A 12690-nucleotide genomic window follows, 5' to 3' on the forward strand; every position below is an offset into this window, starting at 1 on the left:
CCTTAATCCATTTAAATGGAATCTGCACTGTAATAGCAGCTCTAAATCACAGAAACGGGAATAGTGTTAACAACAGGACATTATCTTTTATTGAGGGCAAGCAGCAGGGTTGCTGCTAATGAGGACATCACCAATTTATCAGCTAAAGGTCAATCTAAAAGGATTCCTGCCCTCTGCCTGTCCCCCGCCCCAATGTTTTTTACTCTATGCTCTTCTGTCTGGATCCTGGATCATTTTTGTCAATCATACTGTGCTATGACAGGAGACATCTTCATGCAAAATCTGCATAATGTTTACAAGAAGTACAGATTTACTTAGCTGGGAAATCCTGTTTTCCTCCTCCTATTTTAATGTCCTGCCATTTTCCTTAAAGATTCTGTTCATTTTTAAATCTTAACACAAAAGAAATCTTTGATGGTATGAATTTCTTGGGGATTGGTAGATTTTTACTGGAATAAAACTTGGAAAAGGATTCACTATCCTTCACGTATTATGTGGCTATCAAAGACAAGAGCTTCCTAATTCAATATTGAAAATGACAGGTGCATATCTTCAAAAGGCTTCTTGATTGCAAAAATATGAAATAAGTAAGATATAACTCATTGCTTACAGTGGTATTTTAAAGATTAGATCAATTAAATCACAACCTATTCCACAGTAAAATCAAATTTAGATTTTATCATAAGAATTTAATTACTTTTTCCCTTCTCAAGCTTGTGCCATATATTGGCTATAGCATGGTACCCAGAAAGAGATTTTCTCTTTCTTTAGAGGAGCTGTCAAACTCACATGGCTTCTTTCCACAGGAGCTGCCTGGTGTGGTGTGGCTTTGCACTTGCCAAGGAATGAGACCTTGAGAATCAGCAAACAGAAACAACGTGTTTTCCTGCACCTCACTGGGAAGATGCTGCTCTGTTTGAAGCTGTGTATCAGCTACTTATAATTTCATTATCTCTGCACATAAGGCACTTGGTATTGGTGATATTTTTGCCTTTCCTAATTTTGTTTGTTTTAATTCATGAGAAGCTCAAGTCTTCATCTTGATTCTTGTATCACTTTTTTTTCCCTTTGTCATTTCACTATATATGGGTTAGTACCTTAGGGACAGCAATTTAAAAATAATTTTGACAAGAATTTGTCCAACCTAAACCTCCCCTCCCCTGATGCAGTTTGAGTCCATTTCCTCCCATCCTATTGCTGATTTCCTGGGAGAAGAGATCAACCCCACCTGGCTACAATCTCCTTTCAAGTAGTTGTAGCACCGTCTCTCCGAACCTCCTTTTCCCCTGGAAATGTTTTCACTGCTCCCATTTCAAAACAGTGCTCGGTGTAAATGGACCTTTTTTAATGAAAAATGAAAATCTTGCATTTATGCACAGAAAATCCCAAACGCGGTCAATCCACTATTTAGGACTGTTAATTCAAAGTAAGGCCACACTTTCATGCAGACTTGCTCTGTTCTAATGCTACAATCCCTGTGACTGTACCCAGGAGTGCCTCAATGACAACACTATGCCAGATTGGGTACAAGATCTGAGTTACCAGCTTCAAAGGAAACAAGAATACAATAGTGATCATCATGATAAATACTGGTATCAGCACATGTTGTTAAATTATTAGGTTTTTAAACTAATTTACTTAGTGGATGCTCCTAAACAAGTTAAAAATGGGTGATATATTGATTTTGCTTAATCTTGTGAGAAATCAATTTAACCAAGGTTGATGTTTCAGGTTTAAAACAATTTAAGAGTGTCTACACAGGAGTTTCACACCACTTTAACTAAATTAATCTTGAACCAATTTAATTTGGGCAGGTATAATGTTTTGGACAGGAAACACTGAATAAAATGCTTAAATGTAAGAATAAAGTGGTTCTAACCCCAGTTAATGATCAGACTCTGCCTCCAGTTACTTGTCATGCTCCATTAAAATTAGTAGGATTGTGCTACATCTGGAAAAACAACCCTCAGCCAAAGCTTTGCCTTTCTGAAAAGCACTGCTCTTTTTGAGGTGTGACTTCATCCAGATGACAGGTGATGAGGGAAGGCTTTAGGTTTTTTATGTGTAGATAGATCTTCAATTTAATGCTGCCAGACTTCGAGGTGGGTGTGAGTAAATTCCACATGGTGGCAGGGAAGAGGGAAAGAAGAAAATAAAATATAATTATGGGCTACATGTTTAAATTCTGATTTGGGCTGATTTCTTGACTCTTCCTTTTTAATAATTTGTTAGATAATCTATTTTGTAGAAACTGCATGTAGAGGATTCATAGGTTTTTTTCTTGTTTTACCTTTTGTGCAAGGCCAGGAGCACAAGTGCTGCTTGATAAATCTTAACAATAATAAAGATCAATAGACATGAGTATATTTATTGCTGTTTGTAAACAAAAAATATAAAATGCTATCTCAACTGCTGTAAAAAGTGTTGATGAGGCTCATTTAATTCATAGATATTGCTGATATTTTACTTCAGTGGTAGCACTGGGATGAGAGAAACATATATCTCTCTGAATTTACATCTGCAGCAAAATGAGAGCTACTGGAAATATGGCTTGAGAGCAAGCTTGCTGCTAGTTTACAATAGCCAAATCCTACTTTCACTTGATTAATAATGGGAAAAGTCTCCATTTAAAAATTCAGTCCTATAGTTTATAGTTTGTCACAAATGCCAGAAAAATAATATTGCAGATAAAACTGTATGCCACTGTCCCTATAGGCACAATGTTACAGAATAAATATGAGAGTAGCAGGCCTGGTTTTAACTTAACAGTTTTAGAAAATTTACTGTGGCAGGTCTAGCTGGGCATATTTCTCCTCTGAATGACTCAAAAATTGAAAAGGGCAAAAATCCTCAATACTCACATGAGAAGGATGTGTTCCTTTTTTAGACTCCTTTTCAGCTCCCTCCCAAAAGGTATTTTCCTTGTTAAGAAAGAACTGAAATTACTTGAAATCACATCATTACATCAGCCATATTTTTTTCTGATATGCTTCCATATCTTGAAACTAAGTGTCATGCATCTTCTCAAAGTAAAGAAATAGAGAACAACTTAAATCTTGTCTTTCAAAAATGAAGGTCCAGTGAGAGGGAGAGAAATTTCCTGAAGTATTAGCAAATAGTCCAAACTTTTCAAGTTTGCTAAAGCTCAAGGTGCTTTTAGTGGCACCCAAATGTTAACACATATGGGCAATTTGCCACTGTCAAAAACACACATGCTGCTTTCTTAAAATTAATTTAAAGTACATATTTTATGGGCCAGAATGTATAACTGACTCTCTATTGGCTTGTTTCCACATTCTAAAATCTACTTTGTTCCAGATCTCCATTTTTGCTGCAGATGGTCAAGCCTCAAAAGAAGCTTGGTTTGGCCAAGAAGTGGCTTCCCAATCACAATTTGTTTTCCCTTGCCAGAAGTGGCATGAAATTCAGCTCTGAAATGGACTCTTTCTGACCACCATGTAAACATATTTCACTTATTTGATTGGGTTTTTTTGGTTTTTTTTCATACATCACACAGTGAGCTGATGTATCTGGATATGCGATGGGGAAAGTTTGTTCAGCTCTTCATGCAGATATAAACTGAATGTAAAATTACTTAATGCAAATTTGAGCTGGCATAAGCAAGGCCAGGAAGTTCACCAGAGAATCAGACTCCTGCTTTGAGGCAGTGGGACTGGGCTGAGTTACCAGGGGTTTGCCTTCACCTTACCAGCTATGCTGGCTCTTTCACAGATGATAGGAGGCATTTGAAACCCCTTTTGTCGCAGCCAGGCAAGTTTGGCTCACAGAAGGTGACTCCCAGTACTTAAAGTCCCTAGTGTAAGATTTTTGCAAACATACATATCTTTCTCAGGGACCTTATGCACGTCACATTCAGCACCAGTAAGAACAGCTTTTTTGGTTTATTGCATTTGATCTCCCACTGCTTTATAGCTCTGTTTGTTGTGCTAAGAGCTATAGATTACAGTTTGTCAGCTTTACACCCTTTTTTCATTATTTAGTCAGGTGTATGTTCTATTCTCATCAAATACCAGTAGCAATTTTTAAATATTTGGGGCCATGCCATAAAAGAAGTCAAAGTTGCAATATTCCATGCTGCTAGTGGAATTAACTAGATTTTATGTTCTTTTTTTTCACACAGTTTGTTTAGTCCTAAGTCAGGAAACCCCGGTAATAGGCAAATAAGCAATGGGTTGATAGCTGAACTCAGGCACTGGAAAAACATTCCAGCATGTTTAATTTAAATAGAATTTATCTCTTCTCCTTCTCCCCCTAAACAAAAACCTGAAGTGCTGTTGTTCTTTTTTTTTTTTTTTTTTTTTTCCCCTACATAGAAAAGAGTAATTTTAGCTCTTTTCTGAGGGGGTAAATTCCTAATATCTTTATTTTCCTTCCCTCCCTCTGAAATCTAAAGCTCAAGTGAGACAAAAAGGACTGTGGCCTCTCCCACCAGCCCTGGAAGTGAAAGTAGCTTCCAGCTTCTGCCTGAGGGGTTTTAAAAAGGCCTCTTCTCCCACCCCTGCTTGTGGCTGCTCCCTTAGCCACTGACATCCCAGCTACTCTCATCCAGCCAACATAAATTTCTCCAGCTGGCACTGGCTTGTTCTGTAGCACAAGTGCTCACAGGGAACATAAACTGGAATGCCCTGTAACTTGTAATTGTAACTTGCTTCTCAAGTGAATATCCTGCTCGCTGGAGTAAGTGATGTGGGAGTAAATTATGCAGCACAAAGCAGTTCTGGCTGGGGACTGTTCAGGGTGTGAGTTTCAGCCTTCTGTTGAAAAGTAAAGCCCTTTCATTGGGTATAGCAGACTTCATCCCCTTAGATTAATGCTATCATTCCACTGTCTTCGGGGGAAAAATACTCCTTTTAGGCAAGCTTCATCTCTCTGCAGTTTTACATCCTGCACATAATCCACTAGAAAAGGACAATTAAAAAATATAGCAGACTAGATGAAAGGGTTGCTCTCTGCCCTCCTTTCCAATACAAGACTGCATGGTAAAGGTGTTTTCCTGGAAACGGAATATATGAGTTTAATCTACTGAGGGAAAAGAAGGAAAGTAATTGATATTTTCCATATTTCTCTACTGAATTTCAATGTGCTAATGCATTATCTGATCCATTCCAAACACATAAGGGTTGTAGCTCATGTGAAAGCCAGCTATGTGATACATGTGCAATTTGTTCATAGTTTCCCAGACAGATTAGAGCCACTGCACAAGAGCAGAAGCCCAGGGAGAAGATCTGCACTTGCACAGACACACGATCTTTACAAGCCTAGTGAGTATTGGACTGAGATTTCTGGAACTCATTCAATCAGGGATACAGCCTGTATAGCAACCCAGAGGAAAAGACAAAGTCTGGAACTCAGATAAAACTTCCAAAGATAAAATAAATCAGCAAGAAAAAAAAAACAACAAACCCCACAAACAAAACCCAGGAAAAAAATCAGATCTGGTGACCTTGTTGCTTAAGCAAATTTGCACCCATTAAACCGAATTCTCCGAGTCCAATTGGTACATCCTGACCCTCTGCGTTTCCTAAATTACTTGTCTCAGGTCTGTGACTCCAGCTAAAAAGTGTAGCATGAAAAGTTGTGGAGATGATAGAAGGGAGAAGAAACTGAAAAAAACCTCTATGTATCATTGAAATGGGGTTGCTGTTCCATTTGAGGAAAAGTTTGAAAGTATTATTTTGGACAGAGTTTAGCAATGAAGGGGAAAAACACCTCTTTCTTTAGTGAAATAAAATTCTTTGGTATTATAAGAATTCTCATTCATGCCTAACAAGACTAAATGCAGGGAATCAGAAAAGAACTGGAGAGCTGGAACAGTAAGAATATTTTAAAGAATTTAATTTATTTCCAGCATGTTCAGTCTTTCATGTTTCACACATATCACAACATATCATTTTAGAGTATTTTATTCTTCCAGTAGAGAGCAACTGAATTGATATGTTCTGTTCTGTGCATTTCTGGAACTCTTGCTATTTGGAACTAACACATTTCAACTGTATGACAACCTCTAAATGAGACCAAAAATAAATCAAATTTTGAAGGGTTGCCTTGGACACCTACAGAGGCTGGATCATTAAATGAAACTGAGTGAGTAACAGGTAGGGAGTAATATACTCAAAGAATTTTTATCTTTTTTTATGTTAAGGAAACTTCCCTATCTGACCATGCAGGAGCACTCTGGCAGTCACACCCGTACCACCTGAGCTGGGTGACTGAAAAGGGATCCTGAACAAAGGAACAAAGGAACCTCTGGGCTTTTAAATCCTCACGGCCTCAGTATGCAAAAGTTTGGGGACAGTCGGCTTCTGCCATGCCTCTCAGTGTCCCTCTGTCCCCCCTGTCCCCAGGCCCTTTGCTATGCAAAGTGTTGGTGGTTCACAGCCTCTTTTCTCAGGCCCCCACCCAGAGCCTGATCTGCAGCTACCCCAGCTACCTGCACCAAATGTTCCTCAACAGTTCTTCTCCCTTTGTTTTAACTGAGCACACCTGCTAACACACTAAAAGGGAAAAGGGAAGCTTTTCAAGGCATTTCACCACTTCCCTTACATACATTATTACAAGTAATAAACTATTCCAGAATTAAGGCTAACAAGATTGTCAAGGCGGGGAAATTATTATCAATGTAAAATCACAAAGGATTCTCAAGTCAGTAACTACAAACTGATTATTCACTACTCATAGTGGGTCAAGCATCCAACTCCATCCAACAAGCTGGCCTCAGTTGGGATATAAGTTCCTGGTAGGTGCCTTCTGAAGAGCCCCTCTGTCCCCAAAAACTTATACACCTAATCAATTATATTCCCTCTAAAATGAGTGCCTCTGTTTGATTCAGTTGACTCTAGAACCTCATGTCTAGGTATGAATTCCTTTAGCAAGGCTTTTACTACTGCTCTTGTGTCAGCCCTCCTTGTTAGAAAGGCTTCAGCCAGCCTGACAGCTGCTCTACTATCACCAGTAAATGTTTGAATCCAGCCATAGGTAGCACGTCTGCAGAGTTTGTGTACAGTCACTGAAAAGGGAAGTAGGTCCATGGCCATCCTCCTAACTCTGAGCTCAGTCTGATATTTGGTAACTTCTGGCATGTTGGGCAACTGTTTATGATTCCCTTTTTGGGAGCATAAATTGCTAAATATTCTTTGGCAGAATTGGCTTTCCCCCAGTTGTTCATATTCCATCACTGTTTTGAGTTTCCTCTCACTTTTCCCATTGTCTCTTTACCTCTGGTGAGCAGTCCTTCTCACACACAGTTTTAGGGTCCATCAAATCTGGCCTTTCACTCTGGCCACCCCTCAGGGCCACAGCATCCCTCTAATTTGCCCAGGTCTCTCTGACTCATTCCCCTCTTCCCAGATGTGCTGCACACATCAGATACTCAATCTGCTCCTTGTGCACTCACCCTTGCCAAGAGTGCTCGTGCTTCTGCTACCTGTCCTTGGCTCACTGCAGAATTAAATTGGATCAAACCAGTTTAGACCAGTTCTGACCGGTTCAGCTTGATTCCAACCGGCTCCAACTGGTTCAAAACGGTTCCAGACAGCAGATCAGCTTGATCTGGGTGCCTCTGGAGGGAGACCCAGAACAAAGAAATCCCTGGGCGATTATACCCTTAAAACTTCTACACCTGCCCCTCACACACTCTCCAAGTGCCTCTTGGCACAGAGGTAATTTTTAGCCGCAGATCTTCTAACACCTTACTGGGTTCTTTCTCTGTGTCCATGCAGGCTGGCCATTAATTGTAATTACCTTGTCAAGTTGCAGCTTCTGCTGACAACTGTATCCTCCTTATATTCTGCTCTGTGGTTCCAGTGAACCTGCCCGCCGGCAGAGCATGGGAAACTAAAGAAGGCCTACGCTTAGGATAAATGTTAGCAACAACAAAAACATCAGTGTGTTATCAATATTCTTCTCATACTAAAGACAAAACACAACATTATACCAGCTTCTAGGAAAACTACTGAGAAAATTAACTCTACTCTATCTGAAAACATACCTAGGTGTAAATTCTCAGCTTGCAGCCTGAAGTTTTAGCTACTACATTCTATATCACACAGCATTATAACTCAGTGTAACTCATTCAACTTAAAACTGATTTATTCTAAACAACCAATATCTCTCAGCAATATAATGAGAGAGTCCTTGGTAAAATCTGGTAAAGTCATGTCGTTTCTTGTTTCTCTCTGCATTAAAATGATACATGTCCATCTTCTGGTATCCCTCTAGTTTTCCTGTTATATCAGGATATAACTGCTTTAAAAACCAAAGCACAATAGGATTGCTGCTCCAGAACGGAGCCTGGTTTATTGCACTTCCTTTTATTCCTGTGATAACAGCAGGAGAGGTGAAGGGAGGAAGAGATCAGACGGGGAAAATAAGAAGAATCGTGCTAAAATTAACACTTTTAACTCAAATTCCACTCTCACCAGGACACACCAGCTGAATACTGTGTCTGGAGGTAAGTATGCTTGGGAGCCTAAAAGATTCCTGAAGAGAATACATTTAACGTTTCAGAGACCACAAGGAGCTTTACTTAAATCACTTGTCAGAGACACACATCTGCAGGTTTGACTGTTGAACTTCCCCCTCAGAATGCAGCATTTTATGAGACACACTAGGTGGGTGCTGACTCTTTATACAGTTTAACATCTCCCTCCAATGACGTGTTGCTTCTATAACTAAAGCTCTCCTTTTGATCCCTCCAAGCCTAATTTTCTTTTGTATCTTGTGTTTGTTTTCATTAGGTTTCCATGGGAATCCTGGGCTTGTAATTGATTTCTCTGAAGTTCAGCAGCTCTATAAGTGGATGTGAAGCATTCTAGTTAGGATAGCTTCCACTACACTATACAATGCTACCCTCTAGTTCTTTTACAGTACAATAGCATCTTCCTTTAAATCTTTGTGCAGGTATAACAGACTAAAAACATGTCTAATACATCTGGACCAACTTTTTTTTTTTGTGTGAATGTTCTGGCTGTTGACTCAGGGGAGAAAAAAAAAAAAAAATCAACCTACTTCAGTGCACCTACTTTTGGAAGAAACAGGGCTTTCCAAGAGGGTTTGTCATCAAAATTAGAACAAGATCTGTTGAAAATATTTGCTGCTGTGGGAAGATGACATTTGCTGCTTGTCTTTTGCTGCTGTAAGCTCTCAAGGGTAAAACACTGTTCAAATTCAGCCCTTATATTTTGGGTGCTGAGCTGAACTGGCTACATTGCATCCTGCCTGATAAGTATTCAGCTCTCCGATCTAACTATTTTCTAGAACAGCAACAGGAACTAACATAACCCACAGGCAAAGCCACCTGTTTATCCAGTTACAAAGTGCTTAACTTGAAAACACAGTACACTGTTGAACTAATTAACCACCCATATGGAAGTGAGTTGTTAAGACAGTGATTTTCAACTGTGTGACATGACTAATATCCAGGCATTTTAGCATATTACATAGTTTCTCCTTTTGTGCTTCAGATACTGAAAGCTATGATTGAAATCACCCTATACCCTTGGCCAAGATTCCCTAAAACCAAGGTCGTCACTGATTTTTTTACCTGTTTGTCTCACTGCTCTGGACACAGCAACATGGTGCAGATGCTCTGTGACGTGTAAGTGCATAATCCCCTTCGTCAGAAAGTGCTTGTTCCTTTGTAGATCAGAAAACAGACTGAGTAGAGAGAATTTCAGATGAAATATCTGGACTTTTCCAAGTTTCAGGAATAACACTGGGGTTAATATGGAATTACTACAGTTTCTTACACATACCTTCATTCCACAGGCTGGGACCCTCTCTTCTGCCATACAAAGCATTTAAAATGCCATGGTCACCCTTACCACAAGCATTGAAGACATCTCTTGTTCAAATTAATTTCATCACAATAACAGTGAAACATAAGGTCTTACTACCTTTCCCATGACAGAAGTTACCTGGAATATTAATTACTTGCAGAAATATAGTAAAGTGGAATGAAACAGAAACCTGTTATTTAATTTTTGAGAACATCAGAGTAATGTCAATATTTGAGATTTCAAATTTTCCAAGCTTGGGAAACGTCTGATTCTATGATCTGAAATACCATTGTTTGATAGTTGAGCCAGTTTTAAATGGCAATGAATGCTACTTTTTCTTCTAGATATACTTCTGTGTTAATCACAACATTCTCCAAAACTGAAGCAATTTGTGGCATTTTTCATTATAAAAGCACAAAATAACATAACTGTGTTATGAAATGCATTAATAATGTCACTGAAATAATTAAAAATAGCTTACAGGTAATCCTCTAAAGATGTAAAATTTGGTTCAAAAGTTTACCTGAAGCTTATCCAATCTACATAAATCTCCTGGGACATACAGTATTTTATAGGAATTTGTTCAGGTGGATCCCACACCCAGCTGCCCAGAAAGACAAAAAAACCCATTTGCTCAATGGTATTTCAGTGTTCAGGCTCCAGAGCCACCAGGAGCTTTAAGCACTGCAAAACTAGCAAGAGTGAAATGAAAAATAAAGAGTGAGCATTAAAAAAAAAAAAAAGAGCTTTAAATTCAGGTGAGAGTTTAGTGTGCATTGGTCCTCTCAGTTCTAAGTGAGAATTAATCTAGTACTTGGTAATGAATTTTTAGAATGAATGGACTGTCTCAGATGTCCATTTTGATAATTTATCAAAAATGAAAAAGTCTGTTTTCTCTTCTCATTTTTTATTCCTAATGTTCAGAAATCTGGCCCTGTTGAAGCTAAAGCATGTGAAAAATATGACTGCTTTGGATTCATCCATCCTTGGTTGTCATTTTGGCATGAAAGGATTGTACAGGAAAGCAGTAATCAGTTCACAAAAAGAAAGATCTCACTTAAATTATAACAAATGGCCAAAAAAAGAAGAGAAAGATTTTGAATTTGGCTTTTGTTTTTATTTTTCTAATTATTCTTTTACATAGAATTTACATCTGGTAAGCTGAAAATCTTGTTTATCTGATGTCTTTATATGCCTCTTGTCTTTTGACAGACAGCAGTGCAAGGTATGTGCAGAAGTGCTAACGATGGCAGGGCCACCAGCAGGAGCTGCAATGTGTCTTGGGTTTGACTTTCCAACATTTACAGGATGACCAAAGTTCACAAATGTGTGAGTAGAAATCTGAAGAGGACAGTCTGAGAAGTGTGCTGGTGTGATTTCAGATTTATTTGACAAGTCATTGTTTTGAATGAATGCTACCTTGTTTTTTCACAAAATCAATACAAAACAGCACTTCTTGGAACATGAAAAAGAGCAAAACTTGTCTTTTTCAGCTACTGATACCTGACTTGGTGAGTGAAGACAGATCTTAATGCCTCTTTACAGGGAAGTAATTTCTGTCTAGCGTACAAAAGGATTAAGTGATATGTTTGCAAAGCTGGCAATGACTAAGCATTTTTAAAATCCAGCTGCCAACTCAAGGAAGAGTAGAAAAGTGTGGATGATGATGGAACATGGTCTCTGGACAGCATGGGCAGCCTAATGGCTCCTCCTCCCCAGAAGGGGAGGCTCTCTCCCTTCATTTTGTGCCTTTCTCTCCATTCTATTTTACATCATTTTCTAAATTTTTGGTAGCAGTCCTGTCCCATTTTTTCCTCTGCATCTGATGTTCCTTTCATCCATACTATAAACTGATCTTTTTATTCTGAACTAGTGAATTAAAGCAGCCTAATTCTCAAACAATTTTTTGCAATCTTCAATGATCCAAATCAGCTTGGGAAGAACTCTGGCAAGGGATGCGGAGGAGCAGTGGCCAGAGCAAGGAGAGCAAAAGAAGAGGGGAGGAGTCAGTGGCAGCAGTGAGCCATCGAATGGCTCCCCATGGCCTTGTGTCCTTTCCCATTAGGCCAGGAATAATTTTTAGGAAACTCTTCTTGAAATTATTTGTAAGATTCAGACATCAGTGGCTTTTGCAGCAAAAGCAGCTCAAGAACCCTTGTCACCTCCGAAAGGCCACACATTTCTCCTCCCCAGTAATTCTCCTCACCAGTTGTCTAGCTCCTCGGTTCAGCTCACAGGCAGCTCCAGAGGTGGAAGTATGTTGAAAACTGCTGAAGTCTGGGTTTGGAAATGTCTAAAGCTGGTCCCATAAAAAAAGTGATCTGACTGATGCAGTTCATCTTGCTGAAAAGGCTATTAAAGTGCAGCCTTTTTTGATTTTGATTTACCACCTCTGAAATATTTCTGACCACTTTTTGTTGAGAAATACTGAGCCCCACAGCCAGGACAGTGACACCTCCGGGAAGGTGTAGGGACAGAAAGGTTGTGTGGAACAAGGGGAAAGGTGTGAGAAACATCCCTGTGGACTCCAAAGGAAGCAGGGTGAGCTGGAGGAGGAGGTGATCCAGGTCCCAGAGTGGGGGTTACCCTGCAGCCCCTGGAGAGACCATGGCTGAGCAGGTATCCCCACTGCACCCAGGCTGGAGCAGGAGAAAAGTGTGAGTGGAAAGAAGTGGCAGAGAGGCGTGTCTTGGGGTGCCTGTATGATACTCCATTCCCTATTGTCTGCCCTATGCCTTCCTGTGTCTTTAAGGTGGGTCTGAGAGAAAGGGAGAAAAAAAAATCCCAAATGAGTGGTTTTGTGTTCAAGGACAGAGACATACACCCGCCTGCATTCCTGCTGCTACAGAGCAGAGGAAGCTTTTAGCCAGCTCTTGGCTCCTTTTCTCAGGAG

The sequence above is a fragment of the Coloeus monedula genome, assembly GCF_965178545.1.
Source record: "Coloeus monedula genome assembly, chromosome: 3".
NCBI classification, from domain to species: Eukaryota; Metazoa; Chordata; class Aves; order Passeriformes; family Corvidae; genus Coloeus; species Coloeus monedula.